A 13,448-nucleotide genomic window follows, 5' to 3' on the forward strand; every position below is an offset into this window, starting at 1 on the left:
AATTTTATTATCTGAATTCCATGGGATCTAATTTGAGGTACTAATTTATTTTCTCCTTAGTTTTGCTTATGCTGGTATGTTTTCTTGGATTTTGGGTTAGATTTTATCTGGGGAAATTACGTAAACCCTTGGTTGTTTCTTTCCAATGAGGATTTTTATTTGTTTCTTCTAGGTGCTTCAGGGAGCTAACTACCTAAACTGTTTCAACTTAAGCTGTGGACTTCCCAGATGACTCAGATAAACCCCGAGTGCTGAAAAGGACACACCTGTGATTATTAATCCTTAGAATGACTTTCTTCCCCACCTAGAATCAAGATTGAAGCAGACAAGTGTCTTATAATCTGTATTTTCAAGAGGGTAGATATTTTCTAAATAAACCATTTAGTGAAGATGTAACCCTTCAAGGATCTCACATGTAAGTAGAGATCTCAGTTATCTTCCACCTTTCTTAGGTTAGAGGTCTAGGATCTTGTTCAGCTACCACTTTGTAGACAAGTTCTAGATTACGAAAATGGACAAATTCCTTTAGAAGAATTGTAAACTTAATGTTTCTTACCATTGTGGCTTCTGGTTTTCTCTTAATTTTGGTCTCCAACATTTCCCTTCTTTTTCGGAAGTTTACTGTTCACAAAACAATAAAAAATGTAGTTTATTATTTTTTTCCCCAGCATTTCCAGGTGTTTTGTTCTAGAGGTATTTTCATGGTATTTAGCCTGCCATATTTTGGAAGTAGACTAACATCTGTTTACATTACAATTTTTGAGGTGATTTTTTTTTTGGTGTAGAAATGTTGAAGTTAGCTAGGTTAAGTAGCATTTTGTATATTGCCTTTCTGTCAAGTATGGTATTTTAAGAGATGGCAGTGGAAATAAGCCTTGCCACCATGATGCTGTTACACAGGACATAATGGTAACTTTACTTACCAATAGCTTTTAAGTGAAACAAACAAAAACATATTTTTGGTTGTTTTCTTAATGACCCTAATATGTTTTCAGGGTCAATGTAAGCAAAAATCTCTTTTAAATAGTAGTTATTTCCATCAGCTAGATGCAAAATTTGTTACTTTTTTATTGTAGGGCACACTCATGGTTAGCATTAATGGTAATTACTTGACTGAAATCTCTTCATATTGTAAACACAAAATGCATAAACAAGTTGAATCATGAAAGGTGTTCTGAATGTTCAGTTAACAATTAACACTGAGACCTAAAAAACTGAAAGCCAAGCAAATTCAGCTCTTTTTAAACTTTCTGATAAACACATACAAGATAATTCAATAAACTAGAAATTATGTAATAAAAAAACTAGTAGCATTATAGCATTATTCAAGAAAAGAACAAAAATTACCTAATTATTTCTCTGACAGTTTTTATATTTTTTATATTTTCTGAATGTAGAAGTAATATATTCTAATTGTTAAGATCCAAAGCAATATAGACATTTTATGTTGTGAAATATAAAAGCTCTGTATAATTCATATCCCTGAAATAACTGCAGTTATTGATATCGTATACTTCTCTAAATTTATTCAGTGTATAGAAACATAGTTACATTAGTGGTTTTATCTCCCAGAAATGTATTCTTATTATATATACTTCCTTATAACTTGTTTTTTATTGAATATATTGTGAAATATCCTTCTATTTTAGTACCAATGTACTAATATCCCTTCTTTCTATAGGCTTCATAGAATCTTATTGCATGATGTACTATCATGCATGTTACCTCTTTCCTATTAATGATTATTAGATGGATCCCAAATTTTTCACTATTGCAACAATTTTTTGCAATGAATATTTTTGTACATATGTCTTTGCATTCTTGTGTAACACTTTTATAGCATAAGTTTTTTAGAAATATTATTGACAATACAAAAACTATACATTTACGAAAATTTGATAGTACTTTTCCTTCCCAAAATGTTAAACTAGTTCATGTTCTTAATAACTGTGTATCAGAATTCCTGTTTTCATACTACCAAACTGTGTACCAATCATCATCTAACTATTCCTTGTCTGATAGACAAACACATTTCATTTATTTAATCTCTATATCTACAACAACGAAAATTTGAAATACAGAATTATATAAGCTTGAAATGCAGAGGACTTACCTTATTATTTATAAATGGTCAAAATTTTATTGTCACCATATTTTCTATCTGTGGCAAAAAATACATGAATATTAGGTATCAACATAGACACAAATTTTTTTCCCATAGAAAATCAGTTTTTAGTTAAGTTTCATGATATCTTATAGTAGTAAAAGGAAAACGTGTTGAAGTTTTGTCAACTCATTATATATCCCCACTATCCCATCGTCCATCTCCTTCTCATTTCTTTCAAGAAAAGTTCACAGAGCTGAGAATCTCTGATATTCTCCAAGATTTAAACCATATCAATAAACTAACCTTACCCCAGTTGAGTTAAAGAAATGTTTTAAGATTCATACAGGAATTTGGCATTACATAGGTACAGCCAAAAGGTTTTTGATAACTTATTCTTGTCATCACACACTGATAGTTCGCATTGTGAAATTTTCAACTCAATAACATTGTTTTAGTTTTTTTTTTAGTTTCACGGCTTTAAAATGCCATAGACCAGTATATCTGAGCTTGACTTACTTAGTATATTTTTTCCTGCATAAGAAAATAAAATTAAATACAGTTCAGTCAGTCATTTTGTTTTAAGCTTGATATTTGATTTCAAATAAAAATGAAGTATCTTTTTCTCTACAGTAGTTTCTCTATATAATACAAAGTGCTTAAAAATAAGTAAGAATCTGAAAAGTTTTGCGAATGAATAGATAATATGAAAATCATTATGAATGCAATTTATTTGCAGTATTAACCTGCGGAAGTGATTTACTTTTATTACATAAGTAGATACTGGATCAGAATGCTGATACTATCTTCTAAAATCTAACAGGTTATTTTATGATGTTAAGCGCATATCTAAGAGAACCAGGAAGCTCTCACCATGGTATTTAACCTTTAGGGATTGTGTATATCTAAATATGTCTAGATGTATTCCTGTTTCTCTAAAGTACACATCTGGTTAATTTAAGATCTTCAAGCTATGTTAACATTAAATTTAAATAGATAAGGTTACTTTCCTAGAAATAAATGGAAACTTTATAAAGGTAGAAGCGCTATTACATTAAAAGTTTCTTAATTTAAGATAGAATTGCCTGCTTATATTAGCCACAATGTATGTTCAAATATCTTTGTAACTGTAATCTACATCAAAATGATTTAAGTAAAAATTCCTTTTTATTTATGCTTTCACTATTATGTTGTTTTTGTGTTCAATAATATGCCTATTTTCTTTATAGGACATTAGCTGATTTCTATAAAATTATAAAACTTAAGCCTTTTAAAGTTCTGTTTTCACATTTTACTTCTACTGAATACGTGATTAATTGTACAAAATGTTGTTTGACCCATTTAATGAGCACATACTATGAGCAAAACACTTTAAGTGCAATAAAAAATTTAAATTATAATAGCAAGACTACCTAACTTGGCAGTGACTGGCTTAGATATTTGGGTGTCTTAGAGAGTAGAAAGAAGGTAAAAATATCCTAGCCACATAATACAACTTATTTAATAATCCATACAGTTGATGCAAATATATGGTACCTTGCTCTCACGTGATGCTGAGAATTTCTTTGCATCCAGAAGGTAGACTCCATTTTAAATTTTCTTTTACTTTTTCCAAGGAGTGTATTATTTCTACCACTAGCCAGTTTCTCTCTTATGTACTGCACCACCTCCAGAGAGCTGTTCCCTGATGATCTTACCACAAGAGCACAAAGCCTTTTTGCCTCAAACTTGCAAACTTATCTTCCAGCAAGATAACTCAAAATGCAACATAAATAGGCTCTTAAACATAGGCAGAACATGTACATATACCCTTGCAACTCTTGTTTTCCTATCTTTGTTCTGGTTTCCTGACAATATAGCAGAGCAGCTGTGCACAGCTGCTTACCTTCATCTTATTTTTTATAAATCTCATCCATTATAGTCTAGTAATTCCTGATTCTCAGTCTCCAGGACCTTTCACAATGCAGATGAAATAGACCAAATCTCTAGCCCGTAGGAGCTTGAAGTCCAGTGGGTTCACAGATGTTGTTTGAAACACTCCTGACAAAGTGGACTACTGGATTGTCTCTTTCCAGTAACATAAAATCCACTGACACACCCCTTCCCAGAAATGTTGGAGATAAGAAAATCTTTCTTTTACTCATTTATTTTCACAGCTGATATATTCTGGGGAAATAAACCAAACAACATATATTAGAGTACCTAGTGCAAAAACCTTTAAATGACATAGACAATTACAAAGCAATCCCTTGAAGGATGTTCAAACCAGTAACGGGGGTAAAATATGCAAAAATCTTTTAGAATTGTTTGTAACTCTCATTGTTTCCTAGGATGTGATCATTCATTGTAGCGGAAATTGCTTATTATTATTGTCAAATTTTCAGAGGACTAAAATGGGCATGAGCGTAATAATTGAGGGTAGAAGGTGATACTGGGTACATTATTATGCAAAATCAAGTGGGCAGTGGTAGTGCTGACAATTGCCATGAAGAGAAAATCAAAGAAAAGGGTAGAGGCTAGGATACTGGACACTATTTGGTGTAGAACTAGAGAAGAAATCACAAGGAATGAGAAAGTTTGGAAAATCACGTAGTGAGATTAAGGGAATCAAATGCCAAAATGTGATTCTGCCCTGTAACTTATCAAATCTTTGCAAAAAAGACTAAAGTGAGAAAATGCTAATTCTGTTTAGAATATTATTGCAACAATGAGGCCTCCAAAGACTACCTACCAGCTTCTGAATGGGTGAGAAAAATCTGCCTATGAGAATGATCAACTTACATGTGGCTTATACATATAAAAATGTAGTAAGAATTTATGGCAGAGCATGACTAGTTCTGAATGAATACGTCAGCTGGAAATATTTTATGAGTTCAACAGCGGGATAATCAATAATTTTTTCATAAAGGAGAGGAGATGTCTAAGTCCTTGCTAGTTTGTGTTGAAAATCACCCCTGTCTAGTCATCCAAGCAACAGTTTTCCATATAACTCACAAAGCTCAGGGTATCTTAAAGCTCTTAAGAAGAGCATGCAAATGTGCACTTGTGGATAATGCTCATATCAGAAAACGACTATATGTTTCAGAGATTATGACAATAGGTTCCAGTCCTGTTCTTAGCCTGGGCAGTAAAGTCTAGATTATGATTGTTTTACAGTACATGGGACAAATTATCTATCAGAGAAATTGTTATTAACTCTCTCGTAAAGCTCTGACATAAAAGCAATTCCTTTAAAGCTTTTGTCAGTTCTCTGCCTACTTTATGGGACAGAGGAGCACACTGCATCTTTTGGAGTTCTCAAAAAAGATATGTTGTCAAATTATTGATATAGGAGTTAAAAAGAAATTATTTAGGCAGATAGTGAGGGTAAGGAATCCTCGGTAAGGCTTTCCTTTTAATGAAAAGCAGCCCCCAAATCATTTTCTTTTCTAACAGAGAGCAGCCTGTAAAATTGAGCTGCAGAAATAGACGAGCAAGTTGGAAGTTTGCACAGGTGAATGTTGGCAGTTGTGCCAATAGGAAAAGGTTACCTGGGACTAGGCATGATCAAAATGGCCACTCCATCTTCTCTTTTCTTGGCCAGCCACGTGTACAGTAAGGATCAGACAAGATGGCGCTGGCCAAGTGGAAAGACTGTTTGCATAATAAGATTAGGGTGGGGCAACCAGCCTTCCCCACATGCTATGTAAATGTCACATCTGTCAAACCAATCCGTGGGCCCTATGTAAATCAGACACCATCTCCTCAAGCCTGCCTACAAAATCTGCTACAGTCCGCTGCAGGCCAGCTTTTCCCTTTGGATTCCTCTCTCTCACAAGAGAGAGAGCAAGGTGCTCTCCTTTCTCTTTCATTTGCCTATGAAACCTGTGCTCCTAAATTCACTCCTCATGTGTGTTTGTGTTCTTAATCTTCTTGGCGCAGGACAATGAACCTTGGGTATTTACCCCAGACAACGATGCTGCTTCTTTATGACATGGTATCTTAAATTGTGTTCTTAAAATTAGCTCAAGCAACCATGAAGTGTTTGTGAAGAAATATACAAAAAATCCTCAAAATAACAACTAATTAGAATAATTAAGTATTACCTTCACTAAGAATTAATATGCTTGGGCTATCTTTGAGTAGTCCTGAATCCTACTTATACTCTTACTGCTCTCTTTATGGTCACTCACACACTAATTTTCAATATCACATGAAGTAACATCTGATAACTTGGATATTGTAAGGACATTTACAGTGCTCAGACATTACGAGAAAACTGTTACCGGAAGCCCAAAATTAACCCCTACTTCTCCGTGACATTTTGCCATACAAAAGTAATTAATATATACAAAACTTCATATAATACACTAAAGCGGTAACTGGTTAGAAACACAGTCTATGAGGTTAAGAATAAGACATTGAAGTTAGGCAGATTTAGGTTGAAATCTCAGTTCTGCAAAACACTGTCTGTATTTTGAAAACAAAATTTTAAAACTATCAGTGCCTCAGTGTTTTCATTTAGAAAATAGGAATGATATCTACTTCTCTAGATTGTATGAATATTAAATAGAGCAATACGTATAAAGTATTTCACACATGCTTGGCGCACATAAAAGCTCTATAAATGGTAGTTGTTATTTACCATTAACCTTCACAGTTAAATGTTAATTTAGTCTAGAAGCAAAAACATTCACTTTCATATCAGAAGCATTACAACTACAAAATTGAATGTTTTCCCCACTGAAGTGTAAGTTTTAGAGAACAGAGATAATGTCTATCATATTGACCACTGTATCCTTATAACGCTTGGCATGTGGTAGTCATTGAATTGCATTTGCTGACTTATTGAATGAATATGTACCATCTAGGCAACTTGTAGAGAACATTAATAGTCTCAAACAAAATTTGGAAAAGTACATATCCACATAGGGTCAATCATCAGGTGTTTGGACTGTGACTAAATAAAACTTGTAAAATTTCAGTGAATCCTTCTTTGGCTGATGTGAGGGTGAGCCATGTTTATGGCCATTTTTCTATGACAAACACACCGGTAAAGGTCAATTAAGTGATTCGGGTTTTAGTCTCATAACTTTATGGGCAGCAATTTGTTCAGTGTAATGTTGAAAGGTACAAAATGATAAGTAAGATTTAATCTTATGATCTGATAGAGAAGAATAGCCATGAATGCAAGAAAGAGAATGATAAGGACCATTAAAGAGGTACCATTAAAGTGCACTTTGAGTGCTCAAGTAGGGAAATATTTATTGTTAATTATAAAAACCAATTGCTAATAACTGATTGGCGTATTTGATAACTGAGTCCTTATATAATCTATGTATCTGATCTCTTGACCTCGTTCTCTATTTGTTACCCCTCACTCATTTACTCTAGCCACACACCTACTCACTGTTCCTCCAATATTCCAAACACCAGTCCTCTTTAGAGAATTTTGTATTTTCTTTTTCCTTTGCCTGGAGTTCTTCTTTGCCAGATCCCCATAGAGCTCACCTTCTTACTTACTGATTGTTAATCAAAAATCACTTTCTCAATGAGACCTTTCCCAATCATCCTATGTAAATTTTAACCACATATACTTATCTCATATCACTCTTTTCTGTTTAATTTATTCTCCTAAGCATTTAGCACTACACATAATACATTTTACTTACATTTTTAATTATTGGTTTCTTTCACTATAATGTAAACTTCATGAGAGATTTTTTGTCTTTTTCTTAATTAGTGTATGTCCAGTGTCTGGAAAAATGAATGCTGATACATAGTGGAAAATCAAAATTTGTTGAAATAAAGAATGAATAAACTAATGGTTGTTTAATATTTACAGTTCAGAAAGTGCGCTCACATAAATTTGTTCTTTACTCTTCCTAACAATTCTATGCAGTAGGTAGGATTACGTTTAGCTAGAGGAATCACTGAAGACTTGTTATAAGAGATGGCATTTGAAGCATGGCACAGACAGCTGGAGAATAATATGAAAAAATACTACATTTCCAAAATAAAAATATTATTTAACAATTCTTATGAATCCCACTATTTGAGTGGAAAGAAATCCATGTAACTGTGATCATTATTTTTGTAGTTCAGATTATATAGCTTGGATTTAAAGCAATTTCCTTATGTTCAAGTTTGTTTAAAACACTGAAAGAAAAATAATGTCTGGAGAGTGATACGGATGAATGGCTAGGCACCATTTTTACTGGTCTTTATAAATCAGATTCAACTTTTCAAATGTAGTCAAGTAAGTTTCACGGTACCGTAAGCTCCTTGAGAGCCTAAGCGTTAACTCTCCATTACCTGACACATAGCATGTGTTCATTCAACCTTTATACCTGACATGTAGCATGTGCTCATTCAACCTTTGCTCAATGGATATTTCTTGCTTTGGTATAAACCAACCGCTGACAGTGAAAAATGAAGATAACGCTGAATTGGGTTATGAATTCATTCATTTATTCCCTCAGAAAACCCGACTGGGTTCTAACAATGTTTAAGAAACTGGTCTTTGTACTGGGGATATGATGGTGCACTGGCTGGTTCTGACTATGCCTTAATACAGATTGTAGGCTAGCAGGAAAAATGGACATCAAGCCATAATTCGCCTATTCTCGTGGTAAAGTCTATGGGAGAAAGCACTAGGAAAGCAAATAACAAGAGGATATGCCTGATTGTAAAGCTAATCCTATAAGTTAAAAAAAAAAATTAAAGGCAACTTCTTCTAAATGTGGCAAAGAAGATAGTCATTGTTATAACAGAGAGAAATGCACAGAGTAAGTAACACAAAGAACTTAAAAAGGAAAAACAAGACGAGAATATTCTTATTTTATTTGATAAGTTTTAAGCAAGACATTTTAATACCTTGGGAACCTGATGAACAGAACTGGGGAATGGGGAGAGTATTGACAGAATGGACCTGGTTCTATACATCAGTGGTCCCCACATTTTTGGCACCAGAGACCAGTTTCATGGAAGACAATTTTTCCACAGACTGGTGGAGGGCAGTGGGGGAGATGGTTTCAGGATGATTCAAGCACATTACATTTATCGTGAACTTTATTTCTATTATTATTACTACATTGCATTATATGATGAAATAATTATACAACTCACCATAATGTAGAATCAGTAGGATCCCTGAGCTTCTTTTCCTGCAACTAGATGGTCCCATGTGGGGGGAAAGGAGACAGTGACAGATCATCACACATTAAATTCTCATAAGGAGTATGCAACCTAGATCCCTCACATGCGCAGTTCACAATAGGATTTGTGTTCCTATGAGAATCTAATGGAGGAGGAGCTTAGGTGGTAATGAGAGTGATGAGGAACAGCTGTAAATACAGATGAAGTTTCACTCACTTGCCTGCTGCTCATCTCCTACTGTGCATCCTGGTTCTGCCAACAGTCCGTGGCCCAGAAGTTGAGGAACCCTGCATTACTTCACTATGTTCCCAAAGCATCTATCACTGTGGTTACATGCAATACATGCTCAATTTGTGCCAATAGACTAAATAAATGAATAAATTAAAGATACTTAGAAAGATGGGACTAGCAAAGTTGGATTATTTTAATTTGGGACTGATGATGAAATTTAGAGAAAAAATGATGGGAAATTGACTGCACAAAGGGATTTGTATTTTTTCTAAAAATTGCTATCCAATGCCTCAATTTGTTTAGATATTACTTCTAATGTGTACTTAGCTCACTTACACTGTTAATCTGAGTACCAGTCTTGGTCCAGAGGGAAATTCAAACGTAGCAAAAAAAATTGATCTACCTATCTACGTCTGTCTATGCATTATCAGTGTAGGTTTACAGCTGTACTCTTTATGAGAACTACCTTTTATTTTGAGATTATGTCATTTGTGATTTTTATGCTGAAATGTCATTAGTTTAGGGAATGTGCTATCTGTTAAGTCACGAGGTGTTGAATACACCAGATTGGGTCACCTTTTCTATTATGCATAGGTGAACGACACTGATTTGCAGACTAGTCCTTCCCATCCTTCTTGGTTTGCACTGTCAACCTACTTGTCTTCTAAGTAGGTGAAAACAACTTTAATTTTCCAAAGTGATAAGTGGTCGATTCAATTTTGGAGGGAGTAGAGTTGTTTAGGAGGAACAGGATGAAATTACATCTCATATAGGGATGGTAAGGGGCAGATATTTTTGGTTGCTTATGTTCAGGCTGTACCCTCTTCTTACTTATTAATGAAGTCCCAATTTTGTTCTGATATTGAGTATCAATATGGCAAAGAAAAGAGGGCTAGCCAGTCGTAATAATCCCATAACATTTTGTCAGTGCTTGGTTTGCATTTGCCATAAGATGGGAGGGGTTGTATGCCCTGATTTTCTAGGGGAATAAGTTCCTTTCTGATAAAAAAGAAAGAGGTCCAGAAGGAAGCCACAGTCAAAAAAAAAAAAAAAAAAAAAAAGAAAGAGGAATACAAAAAAGACTTGTGCTCTCTGTTGCTTCTGACTTTGAATTGTGTAAGTTGAGAAAGTCATATGGAACTGTGGCAGTCATGTTCAGACTATGAGGAAAAGCCCAGAGAATCACTGACAACTTGACTCAGCATACTGACATTTTTCACCTGTTGAATCAATCCTGGGCTACCTCCTGCCAGATATTTTGTTATTACTGAAAAAAAACCCAACAATTTTAAGTTACACTTAATTACGCACTTTCTTACATTTTACAGCTTCATGGGGTAGTTTTCATGGGCCTAGTTTAAAAGACATGAACTATGTGTTTAGTTTATATTTTAATCTATTAATATCTTATCTGATCACACACCAAATATGATGGACAAAACATCAACAGTGCATTTTGGAGTAAAATTACAGCATCCTTGGATAGTCATCAATGCATTACTTGATTAGTATAATTTTATTCTCAAATTCAGTTCTCAAAAGTGTGAAAAGATAAGGATGCATTTATGAAGCCACTAGCAATTGTAGTGAAACAGCAAATCTGTTAGTGCAGTATCATAAATTCTCATTGCTATGAAAAATGTAAACCCAAAGTTTTAAAGACCTTACCTGGGGCCTAAATAAATCAGCCAAATGGGTGGGGAGGGTGATTTAGACTAGTGGAATAACATTAACATGAATTTCCCTGCAAATTATTACCTATGGCAAAAAGCAACATATGAGGGTCAAAAATCTATAAAATTCTACTTTATGAGAAATTTGATAATAAAAAATAGATGTCTTATGGCACTAAGGATGCTTTTGGCTATAGAGATCACAAAATGTGACTCAAATTAGTTTAACAGTAACAAAAGTCAATGGTTCAAATAATATGAAGTCCAAATGGAGAATAGGTCTCAGGGTTGGTTGATCTAATATCTCAACAGTATTGTTAAAAACCCAGGTTCTTTCTATATCCCTACTTACAGACACCTAGATGATTGGATTATAGCTAGTAGCAGTTGAATCCATATTCTCTCTGTTCACATACAAATATATGGAGTGAAAAGAAAGAAAAATTTTCTAGAATCTTCCCCCAAACCTTTTTCTGAGTTTTGTTTCAGGGAGCTGGAATTGGGTCACTTGCTGCAATGGACTGAATGTTTTTGTCCCACCCTGCCCCCCACCAAAATAAAAATTCATAAGTTAAAATTTTAACTCCCAATGTGACAATATTAGGAGGGCCTTTGGGGGATAATTAGATCATGAGGGTAGAACCCTCATGAATGGGATTAGTGCCATTATAAAGGAAACTCTAGAGAATTCCCTCACCCTCTTTTTATCATGTGAAGATATACTGAGGAGACTGCAGTATGCAACCTGGAAGATAGCTATCTTAGTCTGTTTTCTGCTACTGTAACCTAATACCACAGCTGGGGTAATGCATAAAGAAAAGAGATTTATTTGGTTCATGGTTCTGGAGGTTGGAAAGTCCAAAAGCATGCAGCTGGCACCTGGCCAGGGTCATCCCTTGGAGGAAAGTAGAAGGGTAAATGAGCGTGCAAGACACAGAGAAAATGGAGTTCAAACTCATCCTTTTATGAGGAGCCCCCTCCCTTGATAACTAATTCCTATCATAACAGCATTAATTCATGCAGGAAAGGCAGAGCCCTCTATGACTTAACCATCTTTTGAAGCTTTCACCTTGCAACACTGCTACAATGGCAATTAAATTTCAACATGAGTTTTGGAGGTGACATTCAAACCTTAGCAAGGGATCTCATCAGAATTTGACCACACTGGCACCCTGATCTTGGATGTCTAGCCTCCTGAACTGTGGGAAATAAATTTCTGTTGTTTATAAGCTACTCAGTCTGCTATACATTTTATATTCAATAGCAGCCTGAAGTGACTAACACATTTGCATGTTCTTTGACCAATTTCTGACAAGGAGGAATAGGACTCTTAGAATAATGAGGGCTATCTCAGAGCTAAGAAATGGGGACATTTGTCCTGAATCATGAGCCTTTCCCTGCATAGAAAAGGCTACTATATGAAAGTAAAATGAGGTTCTCATGGGAAGAAAGAAGTGAATGAGTGAGGATAAGTTTTTAAAAAAAGTCAATTGCATTTCTTATTCACCAAGAGTCTACTATATTAAGACATTATAATAGGATTATTATTCATAAAATATGTAATTATCATATTATCTATATAAACAGTGACTATGGTAATAGACACTATTAGTGACCTAGTACATCTATCAAATTTTGCTAGGTTATGCTGTCTTACAAAAATGATGCTTTATTTCTTGTTCACATTACATTGTCCATACAGTTTTTCTCCATGTCTTCTTCCTTCTGGGACCCAGGTTGAAGTAGTAGCCCTGTATGAGACTTGGGGGCCTTTGTGGGGGAGGGAAAAAGAAAACATCAGAACCTCATGATGAATTGGCATATATCACTTCAACTCACATTTCATTGGGTAAAGCAAATTTCATGGCCATTCCTGATGTCACGACTGCAGGAAAGTCAAATTATCCCATAAGCAAAATCAAATCCTCTCACAATAATTGGGAACACTGATACACTCTCAATCACCTCTAACAGACATCCATTTTTTCTCTCCTTCCTTGCTCCTAATGCAGCTAAGTCATGGAGCCAGGATTTGAAGATTGGTCTGCATAACTCCATGCACCTCTCTAACCAGTGATCTAATTGACTATCAAAACATACAGAATTAATTACTTCAAATATATTTTTAAATAAATATTTAAGTAATGTAGCCAATTTAGGAATCAGTGGTATTGTTAAAAATACATGTATGTCAGTTGTTCACAGCTTAAGGTAAATACTACTATAGCAGTGGTTGTAAACATTTTGATCTCAGGATTACCTTTATTTATTTATTTTTGTTTTTTGAGACAGGGTTTCACCTT

The 13,448-nt window shown here is 34.5% G+C and overlaps 1 protein-coding gene across 1 annotated transcript in view; it reads right to left on the reverse strand.

The window, feature by feature from the left end:
• Positions 1 to 13,448, reverse strand: part of LRRC7 (leucine rich repeat containing 7) — a 1,078,250-nt gene that overhangs the window by 554,083 nt on the left and 510,719 nt on the right. The gene's annotated exons all lie outside the window — the stretch shown is intronic.

This window comes from Pongo abelii, chromosome 1, assembly GCF_028885655.2.
Source record: "Pongo abelii isolate AG06213 chromosome 1, NHGRI_mPonAbe1-v2.0_pri, whole genome shotgun sequence".
In the NCBI taxonomy this organism is placed as follows: Eukaryota; Metazoa; Chordata; class Mammalia; order Primates; family Hominidae; genus Pongo; species Pongo abelii.